The sequence below is a fragment of the Cupressus sempervirens genome, chromosome 1, assembly GCF_028749045.1.
Source record: "Cupressus sempervirens isolate cs-2001-9-10 chromosome 1, ASM2874904v1, whole genome shotgun sequence".
In the NCBI taxonomy this organism is placed as follows: Eukaryota; Viridiplantae; Streptophyta; class Pinopsida; order Cupressales; family Cupressaceae; genus Cupressus; species Cupressus sempervirens.
This window is the reverse complement of record NC_143118.1, coordinates 547,095,987-547,111,261: the sequence shown is the minus strand read 5'-3', so window position 1 is coordinate 547,111,261 and position 15,275 is coordinate 547,095,987. Positions and strand designations below refer to the sequence as shown.

Below are 15,275 nucleotides of genomic sequence, written 5' to 3'. Positions count from 1 at the left end.
TAATTTGAAAGGATCAAGTACAAGCCAGAATTGAGATTTGTAATCAACAACTCAGTTGCATTAGAAATTAGGTCATCTCATTGTTACTCTCTAACCATTGTAGTAGTGATCTACATCTCTTAACAAAGTTGGCTTAACAATGTTAGAAATGCTTTAGAATAACTGAGAGGGGAGGTGAATTAGTTATTCAAGGTCCAAATGTCCTATTCAAACTTTTTCACTAAGTGTAGTGAGCCTATTCAACCATACATTCATCCAAGCTTTAATATTCCTATTCAGCAAGTTACTATAAATCAACATACAAGCATAATGCATAAAATATCAACACATAACACAGTGACTTATGTGGAAACCCAATAATTTGGGAAAAACCACCAGTAACATGCTACTCAATTCTCACTCTTCTGAAGTGATGCCCTGTGAAAGGCCTGCCCTATTAAAGGCTTACAACACACTGTTAAATGTGACCTTGTTAGAGAATTTATCCACCCTGTTAGAAGTGGGCCTAGTTAGAGGAATTTAGAACATTTACTTGGAATGCCACCCTGTTAAAGGATTTACAAATGGCTATTAAGTTGACCTAAGTCCATACGATTTCCATATCTAATACAATTGCTAGAGAGTATTAGAAAGTCTTTGACCTGATTGCAACATATAACTTAACTTGTAGATCTTAGATCACTTCTTCAGCTCTTCACATTGCTTGGCCTTCAATCTCTACAACTCTTGACAGCTTGCCCTCCTTCCAAGCTTAGTCTCCTTGAGTCTCCATGCTCAATGTATGAGTGCAATCATCCTTCTCTGACCACTTGTCGAAGCAGACCCTCTGTGCTCTTCCTTCTCCTAGATGCCTTCTCCTTGACACCCTTCTAACCACTTCACAATTTGGCACTCCAGTAGCTCTTGCTTCTTGGTCTGTGACTTCTTAAATAGAAGTCTAGAACTTCCTTTCCTGCTCGATTCTTCCATCCTTTAATTCAATTCGTATGGATTAGGTAGGATTCATTTTATCTAACCCATATTTTGTTTCCTCTAGAAACTTCTTGAATAATCCTTTTGATTTCACTCAAAAATAGTTTACATAGAATTATGTACCACCAGCTCATCATCCTTATCCTCCAACTAGTTCACAAAATTCAAGGTGACTACTTTGTCAACTCAGATTTGGCAAATCTTTGACATTTCCAATAATGTAGTAGCTCGACACTATTGAAATCCTAATGCTCAGCAGATACTGAGTTACTTGGCATCAACTACATTTTTACTAATGCTCGGCACCTAAAGTTCACTTGGCACCAACTAAGATTTTCTGATGCTCGGCACTTGTTACTTTGCTTGGCACTTGAACTTCACTCGAAACCTGATCTTCACTTGACACACACTAGATTTTTCATTTGCTTGGCTCCAACTGAAAATTTGCTTGGCTTCAACTAGCTTGCTTGGCACCCACTAATGAACTTAGTTTAAGCTTTGTAGTCAACCTTGTTACAACTTCTTCCTCCAATGTTTCTAAGTGTGACCAACTATATCTTCAAGTATGTTATCAATACATCATTTAACCATTGGCTTAACTAATCCTTGCACTTCATTACAAGACCATAACTCAACCTTTCCCTTAGGTACTCTTGTTACATCTTGTTGATCAAATCCTCTTCATCAATCAACTAAGTGATAGTACTTCAATCTGTAAGCAATTGTCATTCTTACAAATAACAGGTTTGACATTAATGACAAAACAATGATTGAAAACATTCTTTGTCAACCAATCTCCCTCTTTGAGCTTCAACAATGATCTTTTCAATCATATTTCCAATAATCTCCCTCTTTGACATTGATGGCAAACCAAACTAATCAACCATCAGACTAAACTATTCAACCATGTTATCAAAGTGAAATACTAGGTTAGAACAGTAAGTCAAATTCCAAAAAGTAATTGTGTAACCATTAGTTTTTACATCTCCCTTTTATGATCTACTATCCCGATTGGTTTACTTTTATTTCTCCCTCTTAGTTGTTATATACTTTCTCTTTCCTTTCTTCCTTCTTATAGTTTCTCCCTCTCTATGCATTTCTCATCTTATTTTCTATTATGATCAGTTTCTGCACTTTCTCCCTCATACTGTTGTTTAAATATTGTTGATCAGTTTCTCTGGTTTTTCTCCCTCTTTGACAACAATGCCAAAGACATATTGTTTCAACATCTTAATATGCAAGCGTAGCTTTTGCAAGTTCTTTCACTTTCTCCCTCTGTCACCTTGCTTGTGACTGATTTGGAACTTCATTGCTTCAATTACTTCAGGCATGAATCCTAAGTAGGTATCCTCTGCATCAATGTGTAAAATCTTCAACAATCAGCTCATTTAATGCAGGGGAGTCTTGCCTTTTCTTAAGTAGCCTTGGCTAGGGGTATCACCCCTAACTTACCTCTAAGATACTCAAAAACATCTTTAGGTAGTGATTTTGTGAAGATATTAGCAATCTGCTCTTTTGAGTTAACATATTCCATCTTCACTTGTTTATCTTCCACCAACTCTCTTACATAGTGATACTTAATTGCAATGTGCTTGGTTTTAGCATGCATTATAGGGTTCTTTGATATGTTGATAGCACTTGTATTATCACAATAAAGTATCCCTTGCAGCAAATTTTTAATCCATACAATATTGGTGCAATTGATAGCAGATACAATATATTCAACTTTTGCAGTGGATTGTGAGGTACAACTTTGTTTTTTGTTGGTCCATGTAATCAATCTTTTTCCCAAGAAAAGTGCTCCACTAGTGTTTTTTCTGTTATCAATATTACCTCCCCAATTTGCATCAGTGTAGGCTCTTAGCTCAAACTTTTCACTCCTCTTGTAGTAAAAACCAAAGTCATCAGTTCCTTTTAGATACCTCAGTATTCTCTTCACTACCATCAGATGATTTTCTCTTGGATTTGCAAAAAATATTGCCACTATTCCAACAGCTAATGCAATGTCTGGTCTACTATGTACAACATACTACAACTTTCCAACCATTGATCTATACAATGTCTGATTCACTTCAACTGACTCATCATTCTTGGATAACTTATGTTCTATTGCTATTGGTGTGCTAACTGGTTTTGAATCTTCTAACCCAAATGTCTTGAGTATCTCCTTGTTTTATTTTGATTGGGTCACAAATATGCCATGCTTCAGTTGATGTACTTGTAATCCAACAAAGAACTTGATTTCTCCAAACATTGACATCTCAAACTCATGTTTCATTTGATCAGCAAAATCTTTGCATAGAGCATCTTTTCCTTCAAATATTATATCATCAACAAAAATTTCAGATATCAAAATGTCTTTACCTTTTTCTGCCTTGATATATAGGTTGTTGTTGTCATCTGTTCTCTCAAATCCTATCTTCACAAGATATTTGTGTAGTCTCTCATACCATGCTATAGGTGTTTGCTTCAAACTATAAAGTGCCTTGTGTAGTTTGTAGACCATATCCTTGTTGTTCTCATCAACAAATCCCTTAGGTTGTTCTATGTAGACTTCTTCTTCCAGTATATCATTCAGAAAAATAGACTTCACATCCATTTGGTAGACTTTGAAACCTTTGTAAGAAGCATATGCAAGTAATGTTCTTACTCCTTCCATCATTGCAACAGGGGAAAATATTTCCCCATCATCTAGTCCTTCTCACCATTCTCATCAAGTTTGTTCCTAAACACCCATTTGGTACCAATTACATTCCTATCAGCTGGTCTATGAACTAGGGTCTAGGTTTTGTTCTTCTCAATTTGGTCTATCTCTTCTTCCATAGCTTTATACCAGTCATCATCTTGTGGTGCATAATTCATTGTTTTAGGTTCAACCTTGCTCAGCAAACATGATTCATTTCTTAGTCTATTCCTTGTCATTGGTCTTGCATACTTGTCACTAATGATTTGATCTACAGGGTGATGTCTTCTCACATAATTGAATAACCTTTGTTCTTTCCTTCTTTCCATGTTTGATCCTTTAGCTTTAGAGTCATTTTGTTCTCCTTCATTTGGTGCTTCATCATTTCTTTCATGTATATTGTTTCAAGAGTCAGAATGTGCATTTTCTACATTCTACAACTCAGCTTCTGAATGTAGCTCGACATTCACTGGCTATGACTCCGTTGATACTAAAATTTGTTGTTGATTCCCAACTTGATTGGTAGCATTGTCTTCAACAGTCATTCCTTCATAGAAGTATACAAAAGATCTATAATCTTTTGATTGTTTAGCTCCATCAACCTGAACTTCTGCATGCTCATCAAACTTTACATTTGCACTCTCCACAATATTGTTAGTGTTAGTATTCAAACACTTATATGTCTTACTTCTAGTGGAGTATCCGAGGAATATCCCTTCATCACTTTTTGCATCAAACTTTCGATTTCTAGTATCTTTAAGAATATAGCATTTACAACCAAATATTTTGAAATGTTTAACATTAGGTGAGTGGCCATACCATAGTTCAAAAGGTGTTGCATTTTTACATTTCTTGACTTGGACTCTATTCAGGGTGTAAACAACAATACTTATAGCTTCTCTCTAGTACTTTAGTGCAAAATTTTACTCCATCATCAAGGTTCTTGCATAGTCTATCACTGAACTATTCCTTCTTTCAACAATACCATTATGAGGTGGAGTTCTTGGTGCTGATGTTTTCCTTTTGATACCTTTATCATTGCAGAATATTTTAAATTCCTTTGATGTAAACTCACCTCCTCTATCTAATCTTAGGCACTTTAGACTCTTTACTATTTCCTTCTCAACTCTAGCCAAATACCACTTGAACATTTGAAATGCATCAGATTTTTGCTTCAAGAAAATGACAGTCATCATCCTTGAATAGTCATCTACAAATAACATTATGTATCTATCTCCTACGTAGCTTTGCACTTCTATTGGACCACATAAGTCTGTATGGACTAGCTCTAGTACTTCCTTGGAAGTGTATGTTTTGCTTTTGAAACTAGACTTAGTCATCTTCCCTAGTTGACATTGTTTGCACATTGTGTTTTAGGTTTCTTTAGTTTAGGTAATCCTCTAACTTTCTTTTTCTTGCTGATGCTAATCATATTGTCAAAGTTAACATGACACAACCTTTTATGCCATAAACACACATCATCAAGTCTAACAACAAGCCAAGTTGCATCTTCCATATCTAGGTAAAACAAGTTACTCCTAGTTTGTTCACCTTTTCCTATCAGATTTCCATCAATGTCATAGATCTTGACAGTTTTGTTTCCAAATTCTACTTTGCAACCTACATTGCTTAACTGTGATACACTCAACAAGTTGAAGTTTAATTCTTCAACATAGTATGCATTATCACATGAAATTTTCTCAGCAAGTTTAATGGAACGTTTTCCTTTGATTTGACATGGAGCATCATTACCAAATCTAACACTATTTCCATCATACTGAGTAAAGGTAATAAACCTACTTTTGCTTTTGTCATGTGATGTGAGCATCCACTATGTATGATCCACTTGTCATTCTTGTTCACACAAGTTACCACTAGTGTTTCTTCATCTTCATCTTTATCTAATTCATCCTTCATGGCCACATAGACTACTTCATCATCATTTTCATCAGAATCTTCTTCAACAATGTAGCATCTTTTGCCTTTGTCCTTGTAGTCTCTGCTATCATCTTCTCTTTTATTCTTGTACTTGTTTCCTTCTTTGTAACTCTTCTTATGTGTACATCTTACAACAATTGACCTACTTCATTGCAATTGAAACATGTGATAGGGAGTTTACCTTTGAATTTACCTTTACCTCTATGGAATCTCCTAGCCAATAGTGCTTCCAACTGTTCGACATCTTCCTCATCTGTGTTGCTATCACTGTATGCATATTTTCCTTTTCTTCTCTTCTTGCTTGATGTCTCCTCCTTAATATCTTTTATTGTCATCTTGGCCTTGAAAGAAGATTCAAGGTTCTAAAGTCTATAGTTATCAAAGTTTGACAATTCAAATGCAGTAAGTCTTCCCACAATTCCTTCAAAGGTTAGTGTGTTTCCTTGCACACACCTTAGCTCTTGGATGGCTGAAACTCTAATAGCATAGATAGGGAGTAGGATTCTCTAGTATTTTCTATTGACAGTCTCTTCTTCTAATTGACTACCTAAACTTCTTATTGCACTTACCACTTCTTTCATCCTGGATCTATACTGAGCAACATTCTCACCTTCCTCCATTTTCATGTCATCAAACTTTCCTCAAAGACTTTCTCTCTTTGCTCTTTGAACATTTTGATCTCCTCCATAGATATCTAACAAGGATTTCCACATTTTGAAGGCAGTATCACATCCTTTGATGTCATCATATTTTGCATAACTAAGTGTAGAGGCAATCTCCAGCATTTCCTGATTGTGTTGCTTCCTTTTGTTCAAATCATATGCAGTAAGGGGTCGAACTAGTTCTACATGTTCTGTTCCAATTGAATTTTTTGCATAATCACCTATTGATCAAAGGTGCAATTTCATCAGACTCTGCCATGTAACAAAGTTGTCTTTGTTGAGTTTGGGAACTTCTCTCTTGGACATCTTGATCTTCTTGCTTCTAGTACCTTAAAACCAAATCAACAGATGGCTCTGATACCAATTGTTAGAAATGCTTTAGAATAACTGGAGGGGGTTGAATTAGTTATTCAAGGTCAAAATGTCCTATTGCAGTGAGCCCATTCAACCATACGTTCATCCAAGCTTTAATATTCCTATTCAACAAGTTACTGTAAATCAACATGCAAGCATAACACATAAAAGATCAACACAATGATTTACATGGAAACCCAATTTGGAAAAAACCACCAGTAACATCCTACTCAATTCTCACTCTTCTGAAGTGATGCTTTGTGAAAGGCCTACCCTGTTAAAGGCTTACAACACATTGTTAAATGTGACTTTATTAGAGGATTTATCCATCTTGTTAGAAGTGGACCTAGTTAGAGGACTTTAGAACATTCAATTGGAATGCCACCCTATTAAAGGATTTACAAATGGCTATTAAACCAACTTAAGTCCATAGGATTTCCATATCTAATACAATTGCTAAATAGTATTAGAAAGTCTTTGACCTAATTACAACATATTACTTAACTTGCAGATCTCAGATCACTTTTTCAGCTCTTCACATTGCCTAGCCTTCGATCTTTGCAACTCTTGACAGCTTGCCCTCCTTCCAAGCTTAGTCTCCTTGAGTCTCCATGCTTAATGTACTAGTGCAATCATCCTTCTCTAACCACTTGTCGAAGTAGACCCTCTATGCTCTTCCTTCTCCTAGATGCCTTCTCCTTGACACCCTTCTAACTACTTCACAATTTGGCACTCTAGCAGCTCTTGCTTCTTGGTCTGTGACTCCTTAAATAGAAGTTTGGAACTTCCTTTCCTACTTAATTCTTCCATCCTTTAATTTCAATTCGTATGGATTAGGTAGGATTCATTGTATCTAACCCATATTTCGTTTCCTCTAAAACTTCTTGAATAATCCTTTTGATTTCACCTAAAAATGATTTACATAGAATTATGTGCCACTAGCTCATCATCCTTATCCTCCAACTAGTTCACAAAGTTCAAGGTAACCACTTTGTTAGCTTAGATTTGGTGAATGACATTTCCAATAATGTAGCAGCTCGACACTATTAAAATCCTAATGCTCGACACATACTAAGTTACTCGACATCAACTACATTTTTACTTATGCTTGGCACCTGAAGTTCACTCGACACCAACTAAGATTTTTTGATGCTCAACACTTGTTACTTTGCTCAGCACTTGAACTTCACTCAGCACCTGATCTTCACTCGACACACACTAGATTTTTCACTTGCTCAGCTCCAACTAAAAATTTGCTTGGCTTCAACTAGCTTGCTTGGCACCCACTAATGAACTTAGTTTAAGATTTGCAATCAACCTTGTTACAACTTCTTCCTCCAATGTTTCTAAGTGTGACCAACCTCTATATCTTCAAGTATGTTATCAATACATCATTTAACCATTGGCTTAACTAATCCTTGCACTTCATTAAAAACCCATAACTCAACCTTTCTATTAGGTACTCTTGTTACATCTTGTTGATCAAATCCTCTTCATCAATCAACTAAGTGATAGTACTTGGATCTGTAAGCAATTTTCATTCCTATAAATAGTAGGTTTGACATCAATGAAAAAACAATGATTGAAAACATTCTTTGTCAACCAATCTCCCTTTTTGACCTTCAACAATTATCTTTTCAATCAAATTTTCAACAAACAACTATTTGTAAATCCTCTAACAAGGTGGCAGTTTTATTGAATTGTCTAAAAACCTCTAACAAGGCCACTCCTAATAAGGTGATTAAATCCTCTAACAAGGTCACATGCAATAGTGTGTTTTGTAACCTTTAACAGGGTTGGCTCCTAACAGAGCTCACTTCAGAAGAGTGAAAACAGTAACTAGTTGCAATTGATGGTTTTTCCCAAATTGGGTTTCCATGTTAAATCTTGGTGTCAAATGTGTTCATGCTATTTACTTTTATGTGTTTGCAACTAAGTTAAAGTAATGGTACACAAATAACATCTTAAAATTTGCAAGCTAAGTAATTACCAAGCAAATATAGTGTTTTCTAAGTTACAACATTTCTTTATTTGTCGAGCATCAACAGTATTCAGTTCTCAGAGTTTATTTTGTACTAACATCTAGGAGATTTGGGATTTATTTTTGTAGTAACTAATTCACCTGTCCCCTCTTAGTTAATCCTCTTATATTTATGACAATGTAGAAGGGTGAAGAGTAAGAGAGAAAAGGAAATAATGAGAGAGGGAGAGATAAAGAGATTAAGATAGACACATCAAATGATGTGGAGAGAGAGAGAGAGAGAGAGAGAGAGAGAGAGAGAGAGAGAGAGAGAGAGAGAGGATGGGATGATGGAGAGAGATGGATGGGTAGAGAGTGAGAGGTGTATCTAGAGATAGAGAGGTGAGAGGAAGTTAGAGAGAAGAGAGTGGGAGATGTGTTTAGAGATGGAGTGGTAAGAAGAAGATAGAGATAGAGATGAATATAGAGGGAGATATAGAAAAAGTTATAGATGATGATATAGATTGATAGATAGATAAGGAGATATAGAGAGGAATTATGATTTGTACTTGTACCATTGATACACAAAGAAGCACCTTTTAGTCTAATTATGAGGGAGGTTAGTGCCATTATAGATGGTCAACTTATAAACCTCATGATTATTGCAAATGTTGCAACTGAGTTTCCACATGCTATGATTTTGGGCTATAGAGCCATACCCAATCAAGAAAGATTACATAGACAAAGGATTCAAATAGAAATAATGTGTGGTCGAGTGTAATTGCATGAGCATGTTTACCTAGACTGAACATGGCCATGCCAAGACCCACATTGAACAAAATTGTTCTTAGCAGTTTGAAGATGGATATGGTGCACATCACTGTGAATTTCCTGAAGTCAAACATGAATTGCTGTCATGGTTTATGACTCTCATTTCTATGATTTTTTTAACAAAACCATTGTGTGCATATCCTATTGGATATTGATCAATGGGTAATCAAAAAGGGAATTTGTCTAACATTGCAACTGATCTTGGAGAAGCCTATATGTACAACCAATAACATGTATAAGAATGTGAAAACACTTAAGACTAATCACTCCAGATTTATTATAAGTGAAATATCTTAAAACTTCCTATACTTTTTTGGTTGGTATTTCAAACTTTCAAATTTTCAAATGTCCACCTCAAAGGAAAAAGTTTCCATACTTTCTTAAAATAATTAAAAGAACTTATATTTATTTTGTTAGAATCTTTAAAAAAAATTAGAGTTTCCTTTAACAATAATTGACATTTAAAAAAAAAGTGAACAAGGTTTTGATATTTAATTATTTAAGAAAAGATTGTGCAATTCATTTGCTATTTAATTATATTTGATATAGATATTTAATGGTTGTGAGACAAGGGAATGAATCTAGGCTGGAACTTGTTTCCATGGGAAATGATGTAATGTCTATGTGTGCATGCACCAATGGTGGTCCAAATGTTTTAAAACATCCAAAGTGGTTTGAACATTAGATGTGCTAAAGTGTGATTTGAATGAATGGATAAGGCTGAAAATTTGGTAGACAATTATATACACAATCTTCTTTTTCACAAATTGAGTGTCAAATCTATGCAACCAAAATTCCTCATTTCCAAAGATTTATTTTTTTATCAATCATCTTTTTTCATTCTTCTTTCTAAAGTTATCTTTAAATGTCTTAATGAGTGCGAATATAAATTAATATGTTTTCCCTTGTATAATATTTCATGTAAAAATTTAGTTGCACTTTTTGTTGAATTATCAATTAACTTGATAAATTCATTATTTATTGATAGAAAGAGAGAGGGATAGATACATAGAGTGGGAAGAGAAGAGTGGGGGAGAGAGAGAGGGGGGAGAGGGAGAGATATAAATAAAAAAGAGAGGAGGAAAGTAGAAATAGAGAGAGTGGGATAGAGAGAGGGAGAGAGATATCAAACATGAACCTATTTCTAATGAAGTTAGGATCTCAATTATCTTCTCTGTGTGAGGTTTGGTTTAAGACACATTTGGATCCTTTTTAAGTGGATGTATAATTGATTTCAAGCTATCACATGCTATACAAATATATACATAAAAAGATCAAATTTATTTTTTATTCATCATCAAAATATGTTTAGCATACCTATTGCTAGGAGATAAAACGATCCAAACTTTAGAACTACAACTCCTCTTTTACACATATTCTCTCCGAGAAAACCTCTCCTTACGATATATTCCCATAATGAATACAAAATTGACATTAATATCTCCTTTAGCATTTATGTAGACACTAAACGAGAAGTTGACGTTAATCTCTCCTTAAGCATGAATGAATGAATGAATGCTTTTTAATGATGTCTACGAGACCAAAGCAGTCTAAGGGACCGAAGATCAACCACACTAGATAATTTCTGAATTCCTTTCCATTTCTAATCTTTTGGTATGTATCTTAACCAAAAAATCAACAATCTACTTTATCTTATCCCCTTCAAATAAACTATGCATGTTGTCCACCCTCAAGATGACACCATAAAGAGATCAGATGATGTCGTATGCCGCGCATTCTGAAAGAAAATACCATTCCGTTTCAACCGCTCCAGACCTACAAAATATGCAAATTCTTTGCTCCCAAGTCTCTTTGGGTCTCTTCTATCTTCCCATCTTGCACCTGTGGTGATGAGATCCCGTCTTAAATCGTGCCACTAATAACCTTACCTTTCTTTTAATAGCAATCCCAAGGTACACTTTTCCGCAAGTTCCCCAATTGAACTAAATTCTTTATTATAATAGAATGTTATTCTACCCATATTATTGTTCCACATATACATTGTGAAACTTCCTACAAACTTTTTTTTTAAAGCATTGATTTAGATACGAATGAGAATTCAACGAGCTGCAGACAATATTTACAACATTATATCGACAGAATCGCATGATGGAATGAAATCGTGGAAGGGCGCTCGTGGATGCAATTATACAATATCTTGAGTTCAGGTACGATGCATTGTAGTCATATTGTTTGTTTTTCATTGCGTGACAGAATCTCTTTGTTCAATTATTCTCTCCCACAACCCATTCCCAGCTTTCTGGTTTTGGATACGAGGGCTTATTCAGTCAAATCTTCGAGCCTTGGCTTCTCTCCAACACAGTTTCCATCTTCGTCCTTGACTCACGGAAATAATTATGGCTATAGCACGCGGAATTCGACGTCTGTTAAGCTCCTGCTTGATCAATTATCCCGTGAAGCAACACCCTCTAGCGTTTCGCGTGCACGGGCTATCATTCAGAAGATTCAAAACGAGGGCAAATTAGAACTCTTGGACAGCAATTCTTTAGGGCACTTAGCCATTGCTGCCGCTAAATCCGGTTCACCTCGCTATGGGGAGAGCATTATTCGGTTAATGCTGGAGATGGGTTTTTCTCCTCATGTCAAGGTGTGGAGTGCAGTCGTAACCCATTTGGGCAAGTCCTCACAACATTCCTACCTTGCATTTCAACTGTTTCATGATATGTGTCACAGAGTGAAAGAAGCGAAGAAAAAAAACCAAATGAAGCCGGATACAGGGGCTTTTAATGCTGTTCTCAATATTTGTGCAGCGAATGGCAACATGGCCAGAGCAGAGGATTTGATAAAGGAAATGGGTCTTTTCGGGGTGAGGCCTGATGTTCTTACTTACAACATCATGATTAAGCTCTACGCCAGAGTGAGGAGAGAGGATCTTATGGTGGGTGTTGTGGAGAAAATGTTGGGAGAGAATATAGAGCCGTGCATTTCTACATTCTGTTCTCTCGTGGCAGCATATGTGGGGTTTGGAGATTTGGGAAGGGCTGAATTGCTAGTTCAGGCTATGAGAGAGGATAAGAGAGACATATGTAGTATTTTGAGGCAAATCAATGAGGCTACATTACAGAAAAATCTCTTACTGCGCAGAAGTTGCAAACCTAATCATCGGATATACACTATACTCATGAAGGGTTATCTTCACAATGGGAGATCGAGGGATGTTATAAAGATGCTAAGGGCAATGCAGGATGAGGATGATCCCAACAGCCACCCTAATGAAGTTACTTACACAACTGCGATTTCTGCTCTTGTCAAGATGGGTTCAATGGATGAAGCCCATGCAGTACTTCGAGAAATGGCTATGAACAAAATGCCTGCCAATGTTATTACTTATAATAGCCTGTTGAATGGCTATTGCAGGTTACAGGAACTGCACAAGGCAAAAGTTTTAATGCAGGACATAAAAGAGGCAGGGATTGTTCCTGATGTTGTGTCTTACAATACACTGATAAATGGGTTCATTTGCGTCAATGACAATATGGCCGCTCTTGCTTGTTTTGATGAAATGAGGAACGCTGGGATTGACCCTTCAAGAATTACTTATACTACATTGATGAAGGCGTTTGGAATGAATGGACAGCCGGTGATTGCAGCGAAAATATTTGAGGAAATGCAGAAGGACCTGAAAATCAAAATAGACATCGTTGCTTGGAATATGTTGATAGAAAGTTATTGTAAGGCGGGGATGATGGAACATGCCAAGACAGTTTTCCGACAAATGAAAGAGAAGGGATTTCATCCAACTGTGGCTACATATGGAAGTCTTGTCAATGGGTTTGTCAGAGCTCAGAAACCTACCGAGGCATTAGTCCTCTGGCCAGAAATTAAGGAGAGGACGAGAGAAAAATGTGTTGGAGGAGGAATAGAATCATTTGTGCCTGACTTGGGTGTACTTGACACACTTGTAGAAATTTGTGTAAGAGCAGCATTTTTTAAGAGAGCTTTGGAAATTTTGGCTTACATGGAAGAGCTGAAAATTCCAGTTAGTAAAAGAAAATATAAATGCTTGTTTATGGAGCTCCATGCTACCATTTACACTAGTAAGCATGCATCTAGGGCTCGACAAGAACGGCGGGCTGCAAAAAGACAAGCTGCAGAAGCTTTTAAATTTTGGGCCGGCCTTCGAAATGACTATCATACAAGCTGATTTGCACAGCTTGAGTTTGATATTTAATCAGAACAGTTGCTTTAATTGCTCATCCAACAATACATGTAATATAGAGAAGAGGAAGAAAAACAAAAGAAGAACTTTATTCTATTTAAATCTCTAAATCACTCTGCATCTGGATTTTGTAGAAATCACAAGTCGAGAAGTTGGATATTTGTATTTTCTGATATGCAGGGGTATTCCCCGCATAATCTCTTCATCAGTTTTCACTCCTCATGGCATCTGGTACTAAGTTTTAATGATTTCCCATGGTACCTGTCATCCAGTGGTGATGAAAGATATGCTTTGCCTTCATCTAAGAAGGGACCCAATCCAACTTAAATGCCTTGAATATTTTGTTATGGAACACCCACTCTCCAAAAGGAAGAGTTCTTAGGTTCGACATTCATTTCTTCACAGAATTTGGTTCATGGAACAGAAACAGTTCACCTTAGTGTCCATGGCCATGTTCTGGTTCGAGCTATGTATTATAGATTTGAAGAGGAGCTAAGCAATCTGTGATTCAATCTTTAATCGAATTGTAGATTTGAGAGAGAGCAAGCCATGATTTCTTCTGCAGTTGGGAATAGATAATCGGTCAATATCTAGTTCAAAGTCTAAAAGGCCAAAAAAAATTAGCAGATTGTTCTAATGCAGGTTATTTAATAATTTATCACTAATCCAAATGGAAAGATCTTTTCCTAGCTAGGTAATGGATGTAATACCACTGGGAAACAGATCATAGTATATCCGGTGAAACCAACATTAATTTCTTTTGTAATGAAATTATGATATCCAATTATCTGTGCTTATGCCAGGCAATGAATGGTTAACATAACCATATTTCCTCATGGGATCATTTATAGAGATGAGAGCATTTACAGTGTTCCCAAAGGTCCTGTTTTGGTTTTCTTATTGTTTTATAAAATTTTCCTATTTGGCGTCCCTGCCCTTGGATCACCATGTTCTTGGGACGTGAATGTCCTTGGGATGGGGGGATCCCGTTCACCCCATCTCCCCATTACCACTCAGTCGCTACTGGAATGTGGGCATGCCTAGGAGTCCTCTAAGCATCTCGGGGATTTTTGGAAGTTTCCTGGCTCTAGACATTTAAAAAGTATGATATATATATATATATATATATATATATATATATATATATATATATATATATATATATATATATGTGCAAGGAAATCAGTTTTGTACATATAATTTTGGCTGATTGAAGGTCATTTGCAAACCTACAACATTTAAACGACAAGCTGATTTAAGGACTTTTTGTACTTTTTTTTATATAATGCTACTCATTCTAATCATCTTTATGACATTTTTGATATAATAAAAGAGTTCCATTTGCCAATTCGACAATTTCATTTGCCAAATTGAAATTTTGTTTAGTATTCAAATTTCTAATTAGAAATTTGATATTCAATGTTCAATAATTTAGTATTTGGAATTTGCAATTTTGCTATTTTACTTCTTAATAGTCTTATTTATCTTTTTCGTAAGTATCTTTTTAAGAACTATATGTATAGTATATAGTATATATAGCACCGTCCCCTACAACCCTCCAACCGCCGTCCCCTAGCTTCCCCACATTGTGGCCCTTTGTCCCCCTATCCCAGAAATCCCTCCCGACATCCCCTCCTCATGTTGTTTCCAATGGGTGGGGTAACCATGTAAGTTTCCTTCCTATTAGACGACAAC

General features: G+C 36.0%; 1 pseudogene across 1 annotated transcript; it reads left to right on the top strand.

Annotated features, from left to right (window-relative positions):
- Window positions 1–11,416: 11,416 nt before the first annotated feature.
- Window positions 11,417–14,416, top strand: LOC149578620 (pentatricopeptide repeat-containing protein At3g09650, chloroplastic pseudogene; annotated as a pseudogene). Its single transcript, XR_016364634.1, has one exon. The product of XR_016364634.1 is annotated as a pentatricopeptide repeat-containing protein At3g09650, chloroplastic pseudogene (transcript).
- The last annotated feature ends 859 nt before the right edge of the window (window positions 14,417–15,275 follow it).